Source organism: Syngnathus floridae, unplaced genomic scaffold (assembly GCF_059516105.1).
Source record: "Syngnathus floridae isolate MCC-2025c unplaced genomic scaffold, RoL_Sflo_1.0 HiC_scaffold_56, whole genome shotgun sequence".
Lineage (NCBI taxonomy): Eukaryota > Metazoa > Chordata > Actinopteri > Syngnathiformes > Syngnathidae > Syngnathus > Syngnathus floridae.
Genome location: NW_028284085.1, coordinates 302,407 through 312,984, shown reverse-complemented (window position 1 = coordinate 312,984; position 10,578 = coordinate 302,407). Strand labels below are relative to the sequence as shown.

Below are 10,578 nucleotides of genomic sequence, written 5' to 3'. Positions count from 1 at the left end.
CATGCCGCACTGAACAACATTATGCCGCACTGAACAACATTATGCCGCACTGAACAACACCATGCCGCACTGAACAACACCATGCCGCACTGAACAACACCATGCCGCACTGAACAACATTATAACGCACTGAACAACACCATCCCGCACTGAACAACACCATGCCGCACTAAACAACATTATGCCGCACTGAACAACATTATGCCGAAATGAACAACACCATGCCGCACTGAACAACACCATGCCGCACTGAACAACACCATCCTGCACTGAACAACACCATCCCGCACTGAACAACACCATGCCGCACTGAACAACACCATGCCGCACTGAACAACACCATGCCGCAATGAACAACACCATCCCGCACTGAACAACATTATGCCGCACTGAACAACATTATGCCGCACTGAACAACACCATGCCGCACTGAACAACACCATGCCGCACTGAACAACACCATCCTGCACTGAACAACACCATCCCGCAGTGAACAACACCATGCCGCACTGAACAACATTATGGCGCACTGAACAACATTATGCCGCACTGAACAACACCATGCCGCACTGAACAACACCATGCCGCACTGAACAACACCATGCCGCAATGAACAACACCATCCCGCACTGAACAACACCATGCCGCACTGAGCAACACCATGCCGCACTGAACAACACCATCCTGCACTGAACAACACCATGCCGCACTGAACAACACCATTCCGCACTGAACAACACCATGCCGTACTGAACAACATTACGCTGCACTGAACAACACCATGCCGCACTGAACAACACCATGCCGCACTGAACAACACCATGCCGCATTGAACAACACCATGCCGCATTGAACAACACCATGCCGCACTGAACAACACCATCCTGCACTGAACAACACCATGCCGCATTGAACAACACCATGCCGCACTGAACAACACCATCCTGCACTGAACAACACCATCCCGCATTGAACAACACCATCCTGCACTGAACAACACCATGCCGCACTGAACAACACCATGCCGCACTGAACAACACCATTCCGCACTGAACAACACCATGCCGCACTGAACAACACCATCCTGCACTGAACAACACCATCCCGCACTGAACAACACCATGCCGCATTGAACAACACCATCCTGCACTGAACAACACCATCCTGCACTGAACAACACCATGCCGCACTGAACAACACCATGCCGCACTGAACAACACCATGCCGCACTGAACAACACCATGCCGCACTGAACAACATTATGCCGCACTGAACAACATTATGTCGCACTGAACAACACCATGCCGCACTGAACAACACCATGCCGCACTGAACAACATTATGCCGCACTGAAAAACACCATGCCGCACTGAACAACACCATCCCGCACTGAACAACACCATGCCGCATTGAACAACACCATGCCGCACTGAACAACACCATGCTGCACTGAACAACATTATGCTGCACTGAACAACACGATCCTGCATTGAACAACACCATGCCGCACTGAACAACACCATCCTGCACTGAACAACACCATCCTGCACTGAACAACACCACCCCGCACTGAACAACACGATCCCGCATTGAACACCATCCCGCACTGAACAACACCATGCCGCACTGAACAACACCATTCCGCACTGAACAACACCATGCCGCACTGAACAACACCATGCCGCACTGAACAACACCATGCCGCACTGAACAACACCATGCCGCACTGAACAACATTATGCCGCACTGAACAACACCATGCCGCACTGAACAACACCATGCCGCACTGAACAACACCATGCCGCATTGAACAACACCATGCCGCACTGAACAACACCATCCTGCACTGAACAACACCATCCCGCACTAAACAACACCATGCCGCACTGAACAACATTATGGCGCACTGGACAACATTATGCCGCACTGAACAACACCATGCCCCACTGAACAACACCATGCTGCACTGAACAACATCATGCCGCACTGAACAACACCATGCCGCACTGAACAACATTATGCCGCACTGAACAACACCATGCCGCACTGAACAACACCATGCCGCACTGAACAACACGATCCCGCATTGAACAACACCATCCTGCACTGAACAACACCATGCCGCACTGAACAACACCATGCCGCACTGAACAACACCATTCCGCACTGAACAACACCATGCCGCACTGAACGACACCATCCTGCACTGAACAACACCATCCCGCACTGAACAACACCATGCCGCATTAAACAACACCATGCCGCACTGAACAACACCATCCTGCACTGAACAACACCATGCCGCACTGAACAACACCATGCCGCACTGAACAACACCATGCCACACTGAACAACATTATGCCGCACTGAACAACATTATGCCGCACTAAACAACATTATGTCGCACTGAACAACACCATGCCGCACTGAACAACACCATGCTGCACTGAACAACATTATGCCGCACTGAACAACACGATCCCGCATTGAACAACACCATCCCGCAGTGAACAACACCATGCCGCATTGAACAACACCATGCCGCACTGAACAACACCATGCTGCACTGAACAACATTATGCTGCACTGAACAACACGATCCTGCATTGAACAACACCATGCCGCACTGAACAACACCATCCTGCACTGAACAACACCATGCCGCACTGAACAACACCATGCCGCACTGAACAACATTATGCCGCACTGAAAAACACCATGCCGCACTGAACAACACCATCCCGCACTGAACAACACCATGCCGCATTGAACAACACCATGCCGCACTGAACAACACCATGCTGCACTGAACAACATTATGCTGCACTGAACAACACGATCCTGCATTGAACAACACCATGCCGCACTGAACAACACCATCCTGCACTGAACAACACCATCCTGCACTGAACAACACCACCCCGCACTGAACAACACGATCCCGCATTGAACAACACCATCCCGCACTGAACAACACCATGCCGCACTGAACAACACCATTCCGCACTGAACAACACCATGCCGCACTGAACAACACCATGCCGCACTGAACAACACCATGCCGCACTGAACAACACCATGCCGCACTGAACAACATTATGCCGCACTGAACAACACCATGCCGCACTGAACAACACCATCCCGCACTGAACAACACCATGCCGCATTGAACAACACCATGCCGCACTGAACAACACCATCCCGCACTGAACAACACCATCCCGCACTAAACAACACCATGCCGCACTGAACAACATTATGGCGCACTGGACAACATTATGCCGCACTGAACAACACCATGCCGCACTGAACAACACCATGCCGCACTGAACAACACCATGCCGCACTGAACAACACCATGCCGCACTGAACAACATTATGCCGCACTGAACAACACCATGCCGCACTGAACAACACCATGCCGCACTGAACAACACGATCCCGCATTGAACAACACCATCCTGCACTGAACAACACCATGCCGCACTGAACAACACCATGCCGCACTGAACAACACCATTCCGCACTGAACAACACCATGCCGCACTGAACAACACCATCCTGCACTGAACAACACCATCCCGCACTGAACAACACCATGCCGCATTGAACAACACCATGCCGCACTGAACAACACCATCCTGCACTGAACAACACCATGCCGCACTGAACAACACCATGCCGCACTGAACAACACCATGCCGCACTGAACAACATTATGCCGCACTGAACAACATTATGCCGCACTAAACAACATTATGTCGCACTGAACAACACCATGCCGCACTGAACAACACCATGCTGCACTGAACAACATTATGCCGCACTGAACAACACGATCCCGCATTGAACAACACCATCCCGCAGTGAACAACACCATGCCGCATTGAACAACACCATGCCGCACTGAACAACACCATGCTGCACTGAACAACATTATGCTGCACTGAACAACACGATCCTGCATTGAACAACACCATGCCGCACTGAACAACACCATCCTGCACTGAACAACACCTTTCCACACTGAACAACACCATGCCGCACTGAACAACATTATGCCGCACTGAACAACACCATGCCGCACTGAACAACACCATGCCGCACTGAACAACACCATGCCGCACTGAACAACACCATGCCGCAATGAACAACACCATCCCGCACTGAACAACACCATGCCGCATTGAACAACACCATGCCGCACTGAACAACACCATCCCGCACTGAACAACACCACCCCGCACTGAACAACACGATCCCGCATTGAACAACACCATCCCGGACTGAACAACACCATGCCGCACTGAACAACACCATTCCGCACTGAACAACACCATGCCGCACTGAACAACACCATGCCGCACTGAACAACACCATGCCGCACTGAACAACATTATGCCGCACTGAACAACACCATGCCGCACTGAACAACACCATCCCGCACTGAACAACACCATGCCGCATTGAACAACACCATGCCGCACTGAACAACACCATCCTGCACTGAACAACACCATCCCGCACTGAACAACACCATGCCGCACTGAACAACATTATGGCGCACTGAACAACATTATGCCGCACTGAACAACACCATGCCGCACTGAACAACACCATGCCGCACTGAACAACACCATGCCGCACTGAACAACATTATGCCGCACTGAACAACATTATGCCGCACTGAACAACACCATGCCGCACTGAACAACACCATGCCGCACTGAACAACACCATGCCGCACTGAACAACACGACGTCGCACTGAACAACACGACGCCGCACAGAACAACACGACGCCGCACAGAATAACACAATACCGCACAGAACAACACAATACCGCACAAACAGTTTTAGATAATATTACGTCGCAGTCATGTGACGCGGACATGACGTCAATAGGCGGAACTCACGGCAAAATTATAATCCGTGGGCGTGGCTTGCAACAGGAAGTAGGAAAGCGGCAGTTCTGGCAAACAAGACACAGCTGTTAGTAACACGATGACTAACAAGGCAAATATTTTTGTTTTCAGCTTGCAACTTGACCGTCTAGAGCGTACAAGGTAATTACAACTGTTTTTTTTTAGCCCTGAAAAGCAAGGGAGTGTGGCGTTTGGGAGGAATGTCGAACTCGGCGTCTGCTTCCAGCCACAGACGCCAAATTTCGACGATTATTTCGACTGGTCAACGGTTGTAAATTATTGCGTTGACTAAAAACTTTATTTAACTCTACTCTTAACTTTGCCGTTTCAGATATGCGGGTATTACACCGCGGAAATGACGTCAATAGGCTGAACTCTCGCCAAAATTCAAATCTGTGGGCGCAATGGCCTTGAGCGAGACACCGGATACAAACACGACGATTATCAACAGAAATATCTTTATTTTCCGCTTGCAAGTGGACCGTCTAGAGCGTACACGGTAAGTACAACTCATTGTGTTTAAAAAGATTTACGTTTGTGTAGTTTGCGTTGCGTTGTATCTGTGAATGTTGGTTGAGGCTAAATGTTAATGTTTAATTTCATTCCTTTAGGTTCCACGGTGTTTGTTGGCTGTATGTTTTCCACTGCAAGAAGAGGCTCGTATCATTGACCAGCAGGAGCTACAATGGTGAGTACCCCTTTCGTCTTCCATTTATGTTAAACACTTCCTATTTCATGTCTAACAGTACTCGATTTAACAAATAACCATAAATAAATACAGTGTGGGCAGTCACGTTAACATATGTGATTATCCTGCCTAATATGTTTATCACAAATATGTCACTAATCACTAATATGTTTATTTGTTTATCACAACACCTTTGGACCTTCAGCAATCGATTATTTACCTTCATCTACATAGAGACAGAACGATGGTGTCTTAAACATCTCATTCATTTCACCAAATAACTTCACGCAGGTGGATAACGGCCGTCTCGGTCACGCTATGTTGCGTGATGCAGTTTTGAAGAACCAAATGCATTTATTCAATGAATAAGTCAAGCTAGTTCTATGTTTATGATGTTGTAAGTTACGGTACCGATTGAAGTTGAGTTCGAAGCCAGTGGAAAACAGCGCTGCGTTTGTGCTCTCCAGGTACAAATGTTGTGATCTCTGACTGACGACCGGGCGAGACTCGAGTAAGAGATGTCCAAACGAGCTCCGGCAGGGCGGGCCAAGGCGGAGCGAACGGACGCCCTTCAGGCCGCCAATGACGAGCTGAGAACCAAACTGATGGACGTCCAGTTAGAACTTCAGCAGGAGAAGAACAAGGTGAAAACCTCAACAGACAGACACTGCCTGCCTCCCTGCCTGCCTCCCTGCCTGCCTCCCTGCCTGCCTCCCTCCCTCCCAGTTTTCCCGATGTAGATTAGACATGCGTGTGCCATGACTGTGTCAGCCTACATCAACAAATGCACCGAGGACGTCAGCACCACTAAGAATATCATCACCCGGGGCAACCAACGACCCTGGATGACTGAGGAGGTACGTCAAACGCTACGAGCGCGGAACTCTGCCTTCAAGTCTGGCGACAAGGAGACACTGAGGACAGCGAGAGCCAACTTGAACCGTGCCATCAGGATAGCGAAGCGAGACCGCAGTCGAAAATTTCAGGATCGTTTCCACGACGTCAAAAACATCAGGAGTATGTGGCAAGGCATACGGGCGATTACAGACTACAACTCACCCTCCCCCCCCCCCCGGTGGGTGTAGTTGATGCTGACTTTCTAAATGGTCTAAATAACTTCTTTGGGAGGTTCGAGGCACTAAACGGCACTCCAGCAGTTAAAACTGTCCCCCATCAGGAAGAGGAGGTACTCTGCCTTGACTCCGCCGATGTGTTGAAGACCCTGAGGAGAGTCAACCCCTGTAAGGCCCCTGGCCCCGACAACATTCCTGGGCGTGTGTTCAGGGAATGTGCAAGTCATCTGGCTGGGGTCATCACAGACATTTTTAACACCTCGCTGGGCCAAGCCACAGTGCCGGCGTGCTTTAAGACTGCCTCCATCATTCCGGTGCCGAAGAAACCTCAAATCACCTCATTTAATGATTACCGGCCTGTTGCACTGACTCCGGTTATGATGAAGTGCTTCGAAAGGCTGCTTAAAGGTCACATCGTTTCCAGACTCCCCCTATTATTTGACCCGTTCCAGTTTGCCGACCGGCAAAACCGCTCCACTCAGGACGCCATCTCCTCCGTTCTTCACCTGAGCCTGGCTCACCTGGAGGAGAAGAACACCCATGTGCGGAGGCTGTTCCTGGACTTCAGCTCAGCGTTTAACACCATCATCCCACAGCATCTGGTAGGAAAATTGGAACACCTGGGCTTCAACACCCCCCTTCGCAACTGGCTGCTAGACTTCCTCACCAACAGACCTCAGTCAGTCCGGGTCGGACAGAACACCTCTGATGTCATCACCCTCAGCACAGGCTCCCTTCAGGGCTGCGTCCTGAGCCCCCTGCTGTGCACCCTGATGACACACGACTGCGTCCTCAGGTTCACCACCAATCACATCGTGAAGTCAGCAGACGACACAACGGTGGTGGGGCTCATCAGAGACAACAACGACCTGGACTACAGAGAGGAGGTGGAGCAGCTGGTGGGCTGGTGCAGAGAAAACAGCCTGATCCTGAATGAGGAGAAGATGAAGGAGATCATCGTCGACTTCAGGAAAAAACAGCCTCACCACGCTCCACTGATCATCAACAGCTCAGCTGTGGAGGTGGTCAGCACCACCAAATTCCTGGGGGTCCACATCACAGAAGACCTCACCTGGACTATGAACACTACGGCACTGGTCAAGAGGGCACAGAAGCGCTTGTACTTCCTGCGGAGGATGAGGAGAGCCCACCTGCCCCCACCCATCATGAGGACGTTCTACAGGAGCACCATAGAGAGCATTCTGACAAGCTGTCTCTCTGTGTGGTGTGGAGGCTGCACCGCCTCCGATTGGAAGAACGTGAGGAGAGTGGTGAGGACAGCAGAGAGGATCATAGGGGCTCCTCTTCCCTCCATTCAGGACATTTCATCTCAGCGCTGCATGTCCCGTGCCCGTAACATCATCAATGACCCATCACACCCCCACCATGGACTGTTCTCCCTGCTGCCCTCTGGGAAGAGGTTTGCAGCATCCGCTGCAGGTCCACCAGGTTCTGCAACAGCTTTTTCCCTGCTGTCATCAGACTGTTGAACACTAGAACTGTTGAGCTCTAAACTGAACTCTGCATCACACATTCACAGAACTGTACTTTATGACACTACGGACCTCTATCTTGCACTATCTCGCACTACCAACTTTACTGAACTTGTATAAACCCTTTAAATAGAAGTTTAATACATGGTTTAGCATTCCTCTGCACACTCTTGAATACTGTTTTGCCTACTTGCACTATTGCATAATTATCACTGCTGCACTTTATACTTATTTTTAATATATATATATATATATATATATATAGTATATATGTATATATATATATTTTCATAGGATATGTTACTTCTATTCAACTGCAATATCACTACTTTGTTGTAAGACGTATGCAACGGAATTTCGTTTTGTATGCACCATGTGCAGACAAGATGACAATAAAGTTTGTCTAAGTCTAAGTCATGTCAGGTCAGCTGTCTGGAGAGAGAGAGAAGTCAGGACCTGCGGGCGGAGCACCACCGTGCCACCGCCGCCATGACGGAACTCAAAAGCAAACTCCATGAGGAGAAGCAGAAAGAGTTAGCCATTACCAGGGAGACATTACTGCGGCAGCATGAAATGGAGCTGATGAGAGTGATCAAAATCAAAGATGGAGAGATCCAGCGACTGAATGCCTTGGTCCTCAGCCTGAGGGACGGCTCCATGGACAAGGTGATCCGCTCTATCCGTGTCTGACTATCCGCACGCCACGTCGGGCTTCGATGCGGCCGCTACCGTATTGTGTAGCTTGTCCCCAGTAAGCGTCGCGGCGCTCCGTTGCGGTCTCAACGGCCCGGTGTGGCGCAATGTCTGCTCAGGTGAGGAGGGGGGGCGCTTTGCTGGCGGAGGTGGAGGAGACGCGGCGGTGTCGGGAGACCGAGCGGTGTCGCCTCCACCAGGAGCGCGGAAGAAGCCCTGGCAGCGGCCCAGCAGGCCTGGCAGTCCCGAGCGGCCGAGCTCCGATCGGCTCATCACCAGCATCGGGAGGAGCTGAGCCGAACCAAGAGAGACTGCGAGAGGGAGATCCGCCGACTGGTAGGACTGATCAGATGCGCGGTGCGTGGCTATGTTCCCAATTTCGTTGTATACCTGCAGTGCAATGACACCTAAGGCATTCTATTCTATTCTATTTCACAAGAAGAAAATGTCCGGTTGCTCGCTTCGCTTTTGTCACAGCAAAGGTGTTCTAGTCGATTCCAGAAAAAAATTGGCCGGTTGCTCTCTTTGTTTTTGTCACAATTCTGGCAAATGAGTTTGCCCGCCTGCCTGAGCGCTCCCCGTTTGTACATCCAGACGGATGAGATCAAGCTGAAAGACAGAGCGGTTAGTGTTTTGGATGAAGCCCTGGGGCCGGCCACGTCCACCGCCTTCAGCTGCAGACTCAGGCTGCCGAGCAGCAGATCGCTGCCCTGAGGGATTCCCAAAGGGCGGGCCTAAACTACCCTGGAAGTGGGGTCAACGCCGCTACTAGCAATCCTCTTCATTGCGTAAGCCACCTCATCACACACTTGCAGTACGCATGACTTAGTTCGTTGCTGGAGGAAGGTAGCACAAAAACAGTTTTGAACTTTGAACGAGTGCTTGTGTGTGTGTGTTGCGGGGCGTTTTCAGTCTCAGGAGGATCGGGACACGCGACGGTTTCATCTGAAAATCGCTGAGCTCAGCGCAGTCATCAGGAAACTGGAGGATCGAAACGCCCTGCTTTCTGAAGAGCGCAATGAACTGGTAATTTATTGACGGCACGCTTGAAGGTTTGCGCTACGTTTGATGCGCGCCATCCAGCGAGGCACCCATTGCGCTTGCTTATTAGTTGAGCGGCGCGGCGAGTCGGTTGCCTGGTAGATGTCTTTTATTGGGAGCCAAAGCCACGATTCCGTTCAAACCGATGCAAAAGGAATGGATACGTTCTGGCCCGCGTGTTGTGCGTCTTTCACATCCCGCACTTCATGCTTGCAGCTAAAGCGACTGAGAGAAACAGAAAGCCAGTTTCTGCCACTCCTGTACAAAAACAAACGCCTGAGCAGGAAGAATGAAGAACTCTCGCTGGTGCTGTGTCGCCTTGAAAACAAAGTGCGCTTTGTCACCCAGGAGAACGAGGAGATGGCAAGCTTGGTAAGTCGACGCGGACAACGGCGGCGTGCCAACAGAGTCCACTGCATTTGTGTTCCACAGAGAAGGCCTAGTTCGCTCAATGACCTGGACCGCGGTTGCGGCCAGCAGGACGGTGAAATGGAGTTCCTTCAAGTTGTGGAGCAGCGGCACATCATCGACGACTTGTCCAAGGTCTTCAGGCAGGCGACTCGGTGCACGTACGGCAGCGCCGCGCTCGCTCGCTGTCGCCAGGAAACCTTTTCCGTCCAAAGCTTGGCCGGCGGCCGCCATCCAAAAAATTGGCCCCTTAAATTC

General features: G+C 51.0%; 1 long non-coding RNA gene across 1 annotated transcript; it reads left to right on the top strand.

Annotated features, from left to right (window-relative positions):
• The first annotated feature begins 5,259 nt into the window (after nucleotides 1-5,259).
• Nucleotides 5,260-6,616, top strand: LOC148378263 (uncharacterized). The gene is made up of 3 exons (XR_015856056.1): nucleotides 5,260-5,423; nucleotides 5,536-5,612; nucleotides 6,080-6,616. It is a non-coding gene; the product is annotated as an uncharacterized LOC148378263 (long non-coding RNA).
• The last annotated feature ends 3,962 nt before the right edge of the window (nucleotides 6,617-10,578 follow it).